This window comes from Mustela lutreola, chromosome X, assembly GCF_030435805.1.
Source record: "Mustela lutreola isolate mMusLut2 chromosome X, mMusLut2.pri, whole genome shotgun sequence".
NCBI classification, from domain to species: domain Eukaryota; kingdom Metazoa; phylum Chordata; class Mammalia; order Carnivora; family Mustelidae; genus Mustela; species Mustela lutreola.
The window spans coordinates 35,661,341-35,673,348 of NC_081308.1; the positions used below are offsets into that span (position 1 = coordinate 35,661,341).

General features: G+C 49.5%; 1 long non-coding RNA gene across 1 annotated transcript; it reads left to right on the forward strand.

The window, feature by feature from the left end:
* Positions 1 to 219: 219 nt before the first annotated feature.
* On the forward strand, positions 220 to 10,788 carry LOC131822008 (uncharacterized). The gene is made up of 5 exons (XR_009350051.1): positions 220 to 275; positions 2,147 to 2,213; positions 2,966 to 3,037; positions 7,859 to 7,933; positions 10,562 to 10,788. It is a non-coding gene; the product is annotated as an uncharacterized LOC131822008 (long non-coding RNA).
* Positions 10,789 to 12,008: the final 1,220 nt, after the last annotated feature.

Here is a 12,008-nt window from a genome sequence, read left to right on the forward strand (position 1 = left end):
CCTCACACTCTCTCTCTCTTGCATTTCTTTCCCTGGAGGTAGCTAGCCACCATGTTGTGAGGCCCTGAGCTGAAGGAGGCACCCCGCTAAACAGCATGCAGATTTCTGATCCACAGAAACCATACAAGATTCCAAGCATTTGTTATCTTAAACCACTAAATGTTGGGGTAATTTGTTAGGCAACAAGAGGTAACTAATACAATCTTCTTTTCCCCCCAGATCAGGTTGGATTAGCCGACGCTGCATAGAAGAGCCCTTGCCTGAATTACAGAATTGTGAGTAAAAGAAACAATTGCTGGGGTTTTCGCCCACTAGGTTTTGGGGTCTTTGCTAGGCAGCTGTGGTTAACTTTTTCTCACTGAGAACCATCTGACAGGTGTTGGAAAAACAAAGCAAAAAATAAACCAGGCCGAAAGACTCATCTCCTGTAGTCTAGTGTTTTAATCCCCTTGGACTGCCACATCATGGCCCACAGACTGGGTGGCTCAGAGAACAGAAAGTTCTCTCCTCGTTCTCGAAGCTAGAAGTCCAAGATCAAGGTGTTGGCCAAGTGGATTTCTTCTGAAGCCTCTCTCCTTGGCTTGTAGATGGTTGCCATCCCACTGGGTCTTCACGTGGTCTTCCCCCTACACCTGTGTCCAAATCTTCTCCTCTTAAAAGGACACCAGTCCTTTTGGATTGGGGCCCACACTAAGAGCCTTATTTTAATTTAACCACCCCCTTTAAAGACCCTAGCTCCAAATACAGTCACATTGTAAGGTCCTGGGGGTTAAGGCTTTGACATGGGAATTTTTGGGAGGAAACAGTTTAGCCCATAAGACCTAGGCCACCTAACTCCTTGGCATAGCCTAATTCCTAACTCCTCAATGAACTGATTTTTCTTTTCTTTTTTTTTTTTTTTAAGATTTAAAAAATTTATTCATGAGAGACTGAGAGAGAGAGGCAGAGGGAGAAGCAGGCTCCCCATGGAGCAGGGAACCCAACATGTGGGGCTTGATCCCCAAATCCCGGGATCATGACTTTAGCCGATGGCAGATATTTAACCGACTGAGCCACCCGGGTGCCCCAAACTGATTTTTCAAGAGATTAAAATATGTCCTTCTTTCTTCTGGCTGGGGCATTTTATAATGGGACAATTTTCATCATCTTCCCAAAGCTTTTTAAAAAGCTCTTTGAGGGGCGCCTGGGTGGCTCAGTGGGTTAAGCCGCTGCCTTCGGCTCAGGTCATGATCTCAGGGTCCTGGGATCGAGTCCCACATCGGGCTCTCTGCTCAGCAGGGAGCCTGCTTCCTCCTCTCTCTCTCTGCCTGCCTCTCTGCCTACTTGTGATCTCTCTCTGTTGAATAAATAAATAAAATCTTTAAAAAAACAAAAAAACTCTTTGAAACTCACTTCAGCCCTTTAAAAAAAGCAATACCTTCCTCCTAGTAATTCCTTCCCCTCCCTCCCTACAGGTGTCTGGGCTTCCCCACAGCAGATCCAGAGGCCCACGGTGTTGGCAGGATCTATGACAGAGACTCAGGGAGACCCAGACCCACTGTGCACCCAGACCCACGCCACAGAACCAAGAGCAGACACAGGCAGGACTTCAGCAGCCCCTGGGCCCGGGGTCCGGACCTCCTCCAACTCCGGGCCCAACACAGGGCCCATGGTCCTAATTTTGTGGCAGCTTCAGCCAGGCGGGAGGAGCTAATTCACAGGTCTCCTTAAATACTTCCCAAGGATTCATGACTATGGAAGAGCTGATGGCCTGAGGCAAAGCAGAAAGCTGGTACCCTCAGCTCAGCGTTAATTCCCTCGTTATCATTATCAGGCTAGACACTTCTTCCAGGTGGTTTTCTGTTTTCCTACAAAATGGAGGGTGAGCAAGAGGGGAGGTTTTCAGCTTTGGGGCCAGATTCTTCTGCGGCAGAGCTCTCCTGCTGGGGGCGAGGGGCAGGCGGGTAAAGCCGGGAGGCTGCAAGCGGACAGAGACTTTTCCTGAGCAGAAGGGCTTCTCCCAGGTGCTCCTAGTGTGTTGGAGAGGATCTCCACCCCAACCCCCACCACCCTTCTGCCCTTTTTTCGACAAATGTGTAGACCATGGGTCAGGCACTGTGCTAGGTCCTTATTTTCCTTATGTGATTTGGATTTATCCTGCTTCCAGAAGCCCTGCAAAGACCTTTCCTTCTACCCACAAGCCCTGGCCCTGGATGACTTGAAGTCTTCTCCAGGTAAATAGGCTTTGTTGGCGGTTATAGCACTGTGTATGGGGGGGGGGGTGCAGCAAGTGGGGCATAGGAAGGAGGGGCTCCTGGTGGCTTCTTCCAGGTCCAGCTGCCCCTGAAAGTGGGTGTGGGGCAAGTGTTGGAGGCACAGAGAGGCAGCCTTCCTCCATAGGATTCTTGGCCTGCCTTCCAGGCTAGTTTGCTCGCCTGTTCTCAGTGAACACACCCTGCCAAGGAAAACAACAACCAAGGGCCCAGGAGAAAAGCCACTGTGTACAGAGCACAAGCCCCTAAATAGCTCTTCAGCTCCTGTCTAAACCTCAGAAATGTGACTTTGGGGTAGGACAAGGGCTGCTGTGGAACAGAGTTGGGACAAATACATAACAGAGCAGGGATCCTGTAATTCTACTTAATCGTAGGTTTATTTAAAAAGTGGCCTTCACGGGAGACTCTTAAAGTGCCCTGTGGTGGCGAGGCCTCATTTTACGGAGGGGGGCCCCCTGAATCACCGCCTCGGGTTGGGGGTTGGTGTGCAGGGGCCCAGAGGCTAGAAGGCCGGGTCTGAGGAGGGCTGGGATGCGGACAGGCCTCAGGTCTCCAGTCTCGGGCCTCAGCCCCGACCTTGGCCAAGGCTGGAAGATCCTGATTAACGTGAAAACGGAAGACAATTCGGGCGTCCTCGTCCTCGGGCAGCCCAGCTCCTGTGCAGCTAAGGGAGGAAGGTAATCATTCTGTCACTGTCTTTCGGGCCCAATTAGATGATTCAGCATATTCCCGGCCTTTCTCTGCGCAGAGGTGATTTATCGTGAGCTCTGCGGGGCCTGCCGAGGGTGAGTGATGGGGAGAGGGGCCCGTCCTCTGGGTGTGTGCGCACACTTCACACATCACGTACACAGCGCCAGATGGGGTTGTGTGTGAGACACGAAAACATTGGCGGGGCCTCTCCCAGCCACCCCTCTTGCTGTTTCTCCTGGAGAAACGCTTGTCTGGGGTGAAAATCTGTCCTTGCTCTGGGTGGGGGTTGGAGGGGGTCTCTTCACGGGAAGCCCAAGATGGGGGCAGGAGTTTAGAGGTTAGCCCCCTGGGCGGCTTGGGTTGAAGAGCTTCGGGAAAACAAATGAGAAGGTGGTTGCTTCGAGGAAGGCGGGAGGGGTTGAGCTGCTGAGCCGCTGAGCCGCTGGGCCACTGCCATGGGAGCAGAGGCCTTGGGCCAAGGGGCCTGGTGCTGGGCCGCGGGGTGGTGGCTGCGGCGGGAATGTGTGTGGAGGCCATGCCTGGGCTGCTGCCTTCTCCTGCATGTTCTGATGGGCCACTCTGTGTCATTGTTGTCCATCCTGGGGACTGGAGGGATCTCATATCTACTGCACCAGCTCAGCAAAGGAAGCTGTGTTGGTGTCTTCTGGGGTAAGGAAGCCCCAACCTGAGCTTCCTGAAGGAGTCAAAGGTGGGCCATGGCGATCCAGGGGCCGCCAGTGTGCATTCTTTCCATCCATCCATCTTCCCCAGAGAGTCTCCGGCTTCTGTCATGAGCTCTTAACATCAGTCATGGAACACTGCCTATGCCCGGCCACTCCCTAAGTCACTCACTGGAAGTCCGAGGGTCCTGGCCTGACATCGCATTCATACTGGTGATGTCATTTTTACTCACTTGTGAAATACATATTACATGCTAGCAGTTATTCCGGATGCCTCATGTACCTCATTTCTTCCCAAGACAATCCTTTGGCAAGGCTATTAGCATCCTGTGATGGTTAACTGAATGCACCAACTTGTCTGGGCACAGGGTGCCCAGACATTCAGTTAGTGGTGATTCTGGGTGTGTCTAGGAGGGTGTTTCCAGATGAGTTTAACATTTGAATTGGTAGACTGAGTCAGCAAATTGCCATCCCCAGTGTGGGTGGGCCATATCCAATCAGTTGAAGGTGTGAATAGCACCAAAAGGCTGAGTTAGAGGAAACTTGACCTGCCTGCTTGTCGAGCTGGGATATTGGTTTCCTGCCTTTAGAGTAGAACTTATAGCATCGATTCTCCTGGTTCTTAGGCCTTCAGACTAAGACTACAACTACAGCACTCACTCTCCTGGGTCTCTAGCATACTGACTGTGGACCTTGGAACTTCTCAGCCTCCTTAGTCATGTGAGCCAATCCCTTATAGTAAATATCTCTCTCTTTGTCTCTCTCTCTCTCTCTCTCATTCTCTCTCTCTCTATATATATATGCACTTTTGCATGAGAATTCTCATAGTTCTTTTGAAAGGTAGATAATTGCTCTCACATATGGCATATATACATGTGTGTGTGTGTATGTATATACACACACACGGACTAATAGGATATATATGTACTAATACCAATATACACTCACCAGTATGTATATACACACATCAATAGGACATATATATTATATAGGGTATGTTCTGTTTCTCTAGAGAACTCTAATGCATATCCCCATTTCACAGATAAGGAAACTGAGGCATGGAGACGCCATTTCATTGTAGAGGGTCTTACTCAGGAAGCTGGGATTTGCGCCAAGGCACTGTGACTCCCAGGCCCTCTTGCCTATACCACAAGTGCTCCTGACCTCTGACTGCTTAGCTTCTGCACATTCAAATATGGTCCTCAGCAGATTCAGTGCAGAAGAATGAGGCGAGAACCGTGGCTTGTGGCTCATGCCACTCACTCGTGCTTCCCGTGCAAGCCAGCCAGGCCCCATCATGAGAGGATGAATGAGAATTCCCAAGGGCTGGCAGGTGGCATCCAGCGTTCTCAAACCTGGGTGGCATGAGGAGACAGGTGATCCAGTGGATGTGGGAAGAGTGGGAGGCTAGCGAACCAGCTTCTAGGTCTCTCTGGCTGGGGGCATGCCATGTGGCCATCCCCTGGCACCTCGGTTTTGTCAGCTGTTGAGAGGCAGGTGTAGGCTCGATTAGCTCTGTGGCCCCAGGATCCTATGATTCTGCAGGGCTGTGGCTTTCCAGATGGCTTGGGGAATAGCCCCAAGTAACCACAGCCCTTTGTGGGCCCATTCCCAGCCCGAGGGCTTCATGCTGAATGTATCCAAACACAGAGGAAGGAACTTGGAGGGTGACCATTCAGGTTTTCAGCCAAACTCTGCCCTTTCCTGAGACTTTGGGCAAGTTCCTCAATCTCTCCCGGCCTCTTTCTGTAAAATGGGGCTAACAATGCCAGCTCCCAGGATTGCTGAGACCATGAACGCAGGCATGGTGCTAATCTAAGAGGCCGCAGGGTCTGTGGCGTTTCCTTACCTTCCTGACTCAATGCATGTCACCGTGGCTCATTGTCCCAGCCCGAGGACTCAAAGTGTCACCCGTATCTCTCCCCTTCCCTTTCAGGATCCTGAGAAAGCCTCAAGGACACTGTGGGATGCAGCTTACTCTCTTAAAGGGTCAGGCTTGCTTTCTGTCTCCATTTTTCTTCCCTTTTCTTGTTTCCTGGCTCTTTTCCCTGATTCCTTTCTTTTTCTCAACAAGCAGTTGCTAAGGAACTCTGTATATGTGCATTTGTGCTGTTTCTTTCAAGGTTGTATTTCCACCAGCTCTCGAATGTGAGGCAAACGGCCTTCCTTCTCTTCAACCTGGCATCACGTGACCCTTAAAGAGGCGGATGGAGGCTGCCTGTATGGGGCCGTGTGTGCATATGTGTGTGTAGTGCAGAAATCCACCTGTGTGTGTGTGTGTGTGTGTGTACACGTGCAGACACCCACATGTGTACACTTGAGCATACACAAGAACGCCCAGGTACACACCAGAATGTGCTTCTCTAGCAGATGCACAAATGAGTCTCATAAGGCCCTCTTCTTACTCTACCCCCAAAATGCCAAATTGCCAATGAAATTCAAGTCATGTCTCATGGGTTTGAAAGGGAGTGTGTGTCTGGGTAGAAGGAAAGAATCCATGCCAGATCGTGGTGCTCTTTTCATCTCAAAGCCCCACATTTTGAGATGTGCCTTTGCCCAGAGGGGAGGGAAAATGAACTAAATGAGGTAGGGAAGAGACATACCAGGTTCATGGATTAGAAGACTCCACAAAGAAAGGATGCCAATTTCCTCCCAAATCCATCTATATATCTAACACAATTCCAATTAAAACTGTAGCAGGATTCCTCGTAGGTATAGAAAAGCTGATTCTAAAATGTGTGTGGAAAAGCAAAGGAACTAGAATAGCCAGAACAGTTTTGAAAAAGAAGAAGAAAATTGGAAGAATTCCACTACTTGATTTTAAGACCAACCACAACGTGACAGTGGTGGAGGGATAAACATATAGATCAGTGGAATAGAGAGCCCAAACACAGACCCATCAATATATGGCAAATGGATTTTTGAAGAAGGTACAGGGCGGTTCAAAGGAGGAAGGATAGTGTTTTCAACAAACGGCATTGGAATAATTGGACATCTGTAACAAAAAAATAAATCTCAACCTAAACCTCACTCACACCTTATCCAAAAAACTTAACCCAAGATGGATCATAGGTCTGAACGTACAACATAAAACAGGAATTCTTTCTAGGATTAGGCGGAGTTCTTCGACATGAAACCAAAAGGGTAATCTATGAAAGAATAATTGATGAACTGAATCTGACCCAAATTGAAAACTTTTGTTCTGTGAGAAACATGCTTAAGAGGATGAAGCAGCAGCAAGCTACAGACTGGAGAAAATATTCGCCAATCATGTATCCAACTAAAGACTTGTCTGCAAAATATGTCAAGAATTCTTAAAACTCTGCAGTGGGAAAACTAACAGCCTGATTAAAGTCAAAACACTCCGACACTTCACCGGAGAGGATAACAGATGGCAAATAAACAGAAAACGATGTTCAGCATCAATAGCCATGAGGGAAATGCTGAGATCTGTATTACACACCTATCCGAATGGCTAAAATGAAAAACGCTGACCATATCAAGTGCAGGCAGGATGTGGAACAACATAGCACACATTGCCAGTGGGAACGTCCAATGCAGCCTTCCTGAGAAACGGTTTGGCAGTTTCTTATAAAGTTAAACAATGATCTCCACATGACCCGGCAATCCCACACCCGTTATTTATCCAAAGGAAATGCGAATGTATGTTCCCGCAAAAATCTGCCAAGAAACTTGCTAACGGTTCTGTATGATTACCCCAAAGTGGAAACAAAGCAAACATCCTCCAGTGAGTGACTAGTTAGACGAATGGTGCTATACCCATCCAACAGAAGACTATTCTGCCATGAAAAGGAATATTAACTATTGAAATACTCAATGTGGAGGGATCTCAAGAGCATTAACGTTGAGTGACAGAAGCCATTGTGAAGAGCTTACGTTCTGCATGGTTCCAGCTATATGAGGTTCTGGAATAGATGACACTACAGTGGTGGGGAATGGATCGGTGGTTCCCAAACATTAGGGGTGGGGAAAAACTTGACTAGAAATGGGGAGTAAGATGCAGGAATTCAGGATGATGGAGATGTTCTGTGTCCTGATTGTGGTAATAGTTAACAAGAGTCTTTGCATGTGTCAAGATTCATAGGACTGTATACACACACACACACATACACACACACACACACAAAACACAGTTTGGGGGTTGTCCCTTAATGAATTAAACACCCAGTACCATTTATCTATTTGAAGGAGTTACAATTTCTTTCCTCTTTTCAGAAGGGAGACTGGACACATGGACTGGTATTAGACAGATCTGTTCATCACCTATGAAGGCTGGAGGCTAAATATCTGGTACCGAACTTCCCTACCACCCCCCCCACCCCTCCCCTCGACCTGGATGCCACAATTCCTTTCTGCTACACTTTCCCTAACCCTTACTTTGCTATCACAACGTGCCTGTACCTGTAGGGATCCTACTTTTTCATCCTAAGCAGGTCATGTGGTCTCTGTTAGAACCAGTGTGCTTAGGGACACAATAGGACAGCAATGTTTAAAATTGAGACTGACTGCAGGACACTCTGGGCCGAGGGTGGTCTTGTGCAGACAGTGTCTCTGGCTTGCCAGTGATCCCATGTATGTGCTGCATTTGTCCCATTCGAAACCCTCTTTCTTGTTACCCGCCCCCCACAGCCCCCTGGTTCAGAAAAGGGGTCAGCCATGGTAGAAATGTGATTCCTGACAAACAGATAAGTAGATTAGGGCTGGCAGAAATTAGGCCCCTCGAAGCAATCAGACTGCAGATAAAACAGAAATTTAATGAAAATTGAAAATACAATCCATATTACGTAGCCATTAAAAATGATGTTTACCAGGAGTTTGCAATCACATGAAAAATGCTTGTATCACTACGCTGAGCAAGAAAAGAGCAAATTACCAAATTGTGTGTACAGTTGATCACAATTATATTTTAAAAGATGTAAAGTAAAAAGACGGAAGCTAAATATACCGGGCGGCTGGCAGTGACCGACTTTCAGTGGGAGGAGGAGTTCCCCCCTCCACCACCACCGTGGCTCTGTACTTTAATCTATACATTCCAAATATTTTCTAGATTGACTACGTTCATCTAATTTAAATTAATCTTCAAACTGAGGAAATAGAACGTTGGGATTTTATTTTAAAAATACAATGTGGAGCCCTGGCGCTCTGTGCGTAAGTGATCAAATATTTATTTAGTACCTCGCCTGTCCTGAATCCTTTGTACAATAACACCGTCACTGCCAGCCCTGCCCCCGCCCCTTCCCCTCCTGTAGCAGAGCCTCTCCAGCACACACAATGTCATCATCTGAGCACTGCATTTGGGACTAAGTGCCTCACTGAATGACTGAGGCAAGCTTAAGGATCTGGCACAGAACATCACTGACAAGGCAGCTTCCTTTGGACAATTTCGCCATGACAGACCCCCTCCAATAAACCCATGTCTAGGCCTGAAAGGTCCCCAGTTAAAACCCCTGTGTCTCCCGTGAATCACAGGCTCCCAGCGACTCTGGCTCAGCCTCCCTCTCTGGCAGCCCAGCCCCCAGCGCTCATCAGACAGGTCCCCTTTTGTATCCGCTGGCCCACTCTCTCACTGCCAGCTTCCCCTGATTGACAGCACCCACCTGTCAATCACAGGCCCCACTCAACGGCCTTTGCAGGGTTACTGCAGGGCCCCTCGGCCTGCCTCCCAAGACATGGGCATTCTTCCCCTCGGGCTAAGACCTCTCCCAGCCCCCTGCCATGCCCCCGAGTGATCTGCAGGCCATTCACAATGCCTGGCCGCCCTCATTAGCCCAGCGGCCTTTGGGGCCCCTCCTCAGTGCAAGGCACCATTCACGCTGATCCCCGCCCTCCAAATTCAGTGTTAGGCCACCTGACCCCTGTCGGCAACAATTTCTGTGACACGACTCAGTGTGGGAAAGGCCAGTGACACTTTCTAGACAGATCAGGCCCCACATGGCCTTCTTTGACCCTGCCCCTCTCCTGCGGCCACTGCTGGCCCGGATGGTAGGTGGGGAGAGCTTCTGGGCCTGGAGGGCACACCCTCCCGGGCTCTCCAGAAAGGGCTCTATCGTCCCTTGTTAACCACAAACGTGGTGCAAGCCAAACCAGGAGAAGCAAACACGGGGCTGAATCTGCCAAAGTGGAGGAGAATTAAGGAATGGGGCTCAGAGCCCCTGCTGGGCGACAGGAAAGGTGGGTAGAGCACATCCCAGACAGTCAGAGAGAGAGAAGGTGGGGGAAAGGAGGAGGGAGAGGGAGAAGACCAGCACTGTGCTTGGGCCGGAACTGGCAAGAGATATTACCAAGTTCCAGAAACCTCCGGCCTAACTGGGCGGGCACTTGCAATGCACTGTGAGAAGTGCTGTGACAGGCGCAGGTATAACACGGCACGGATTCCAGAAAAGGGATTTGTCCCCCAGCCTCTGGGTGTGTGAATGTGAGTGTGCACGAACGTGTACAGTGTAGGACGTCAGGAGAGGCCTCCCCAGAGAAGCTGATAACTGAACCAAGTCTTGGGCAACGGGCAGCAAGCAGCTGGCCAGGCAAAGGAATAGGGATGAGCGTTCCAGGTAGAGGGAACAGAATGTGCAAAGCCACAGCCCAACGCCAGCGTTCTCCTGTTTTCTCACAGGGGGACCTCAGGGGACTTCACCTAGGAGCTTGGCGCAAGCTGCACTTTCACTTTCTGCCTCAGGTCATTGGTGATGGGCAGGCTATGTATCAGACACCTCTGATGTGGCTTGGGTTCTCACAGCATGGTGGCTGGGTTCTGAGAGGAAGTGTCTGTGGAGGTGGCATCCAGAGAGCGAGTCTCTCAAGAGGAAGGCTTAGCAGGGAAGCTTCATGGCCTTGGCTGGCCTAGCCTGGGACATCATTCCCTGTCACTTATATTGTATTCTACTGGTTACAAGTGAGTTACAAGGCCATCTCATATTCAAGGGGCAAGGACATAGACGCTTTGGAAGACGTGTCAAAAGATTTGCGGGCGTGTTTGAAAGTGCCCTGGATGATGCTGATGAGCTGGTCCTGCCCTCTGTACCACACTGGAGACTTTCTGATGACAACATTAAGAATGAAACCTGAGGGTTCCTGATAGTACCACTGGTGAGTTTATTAGGGGGAAAGCCCAGCTCTAAGAGTCGCACGTTATTTGAATGACAACTTGAACCAGGACAGCCATCAGCATCAAGTTCATTCCAGAGGGAACTTAATGTGTACACCAGCTCAAATAAACGTCTGTTCCATCTGTTGGTGGGAACAGCAAATGTGAAGGGTAGTGCACACAGGAGAGGAAGGAAGGCTTTAGAAGGAGGGAATGGTGGGCGCTTGACTGGCTCAGTTGGTTGGGCGTCTGTCTGCCTTCTGCTCAGGTCATGATCTTGGGGTCCTGGGATGGAGCCCTGTGTCAGGCTCCCTGGGAGCTGCTTCTCCTTCTCCCACTCATGCTCATGTGCACTCTCTCTCTCATCTTAAAAAAAGAAAGCAGGAAAGGTGAGAGAGTTATTTCAATAATTAGCAAAATGCAAGAAGTGCCCTCCTTTCAAGGCCTCTCTCTCATAACGGAGCCCTAGGAGGAGTCAGAAATTGTTGGGGGCACCTACCTGGCTCAGTTGAAGAGTGTGTGACTCTTGATCTCAGGGTCGTGAGTTTGAGCCCCATGTTGGGTGTAGAGATTACTAAAAAGAAAGGAAAGAAGGGAAGGGAAAGAAGGAAGGAAAGAAAGAAGAAAGGGAGGAAGGAAGAAAAGAAAGAAAGAAATTGCTTAGGACTGAAAGTTTGACCAGCTACATGGCTTTGGCTGGGTCACTTTGGCTTTCTGGCCTCTGTTCCCTCATCTGGAAGATGAGAGGGTCAGAGGAAGGTCTCTGAGGTTAGTCTGAGGTGACTCTTCAATTTTAATGAGAGGACTGGCATCCGGTAGGCCATGGGGGGTTGGGCTAGTACAGGGGGGCCATCCTTCAGTTCAACAAGCTTTGCCAAGCCTGGGGGCCTGGGTGGGAAACCAGCCAAGCTAGGCTTGTGCTGGCAAAATGCCACATATCCAAGGACGTTCTCAGTCAGAGTGTACAGAGTTCCCAGGAATCAGGCACTACGGTTCGTGTTCCCCTTGTGAAGAATCACATCCCAGGGCACTGTTCAAGTTAATATCAAAAAGACAGAAAAAAGAGTTCTTCTGCCCCTTCTGGGCAATCTAGGGAGAGAAGATGGAGCAACTATTCTCAGCTGACCAAATTGCCACGTGACAGATGACTTTTTACATTGTGAGTGGGGTTCCTTGAAACCGCCCACATGGATCACCACACCTGGATCAGCTCGCTCACTCCTGAGCCATATGGGATTCTGCAAGGCCAAGGGGACCGCAGGACCAGGACACCCCGGGTGCCTC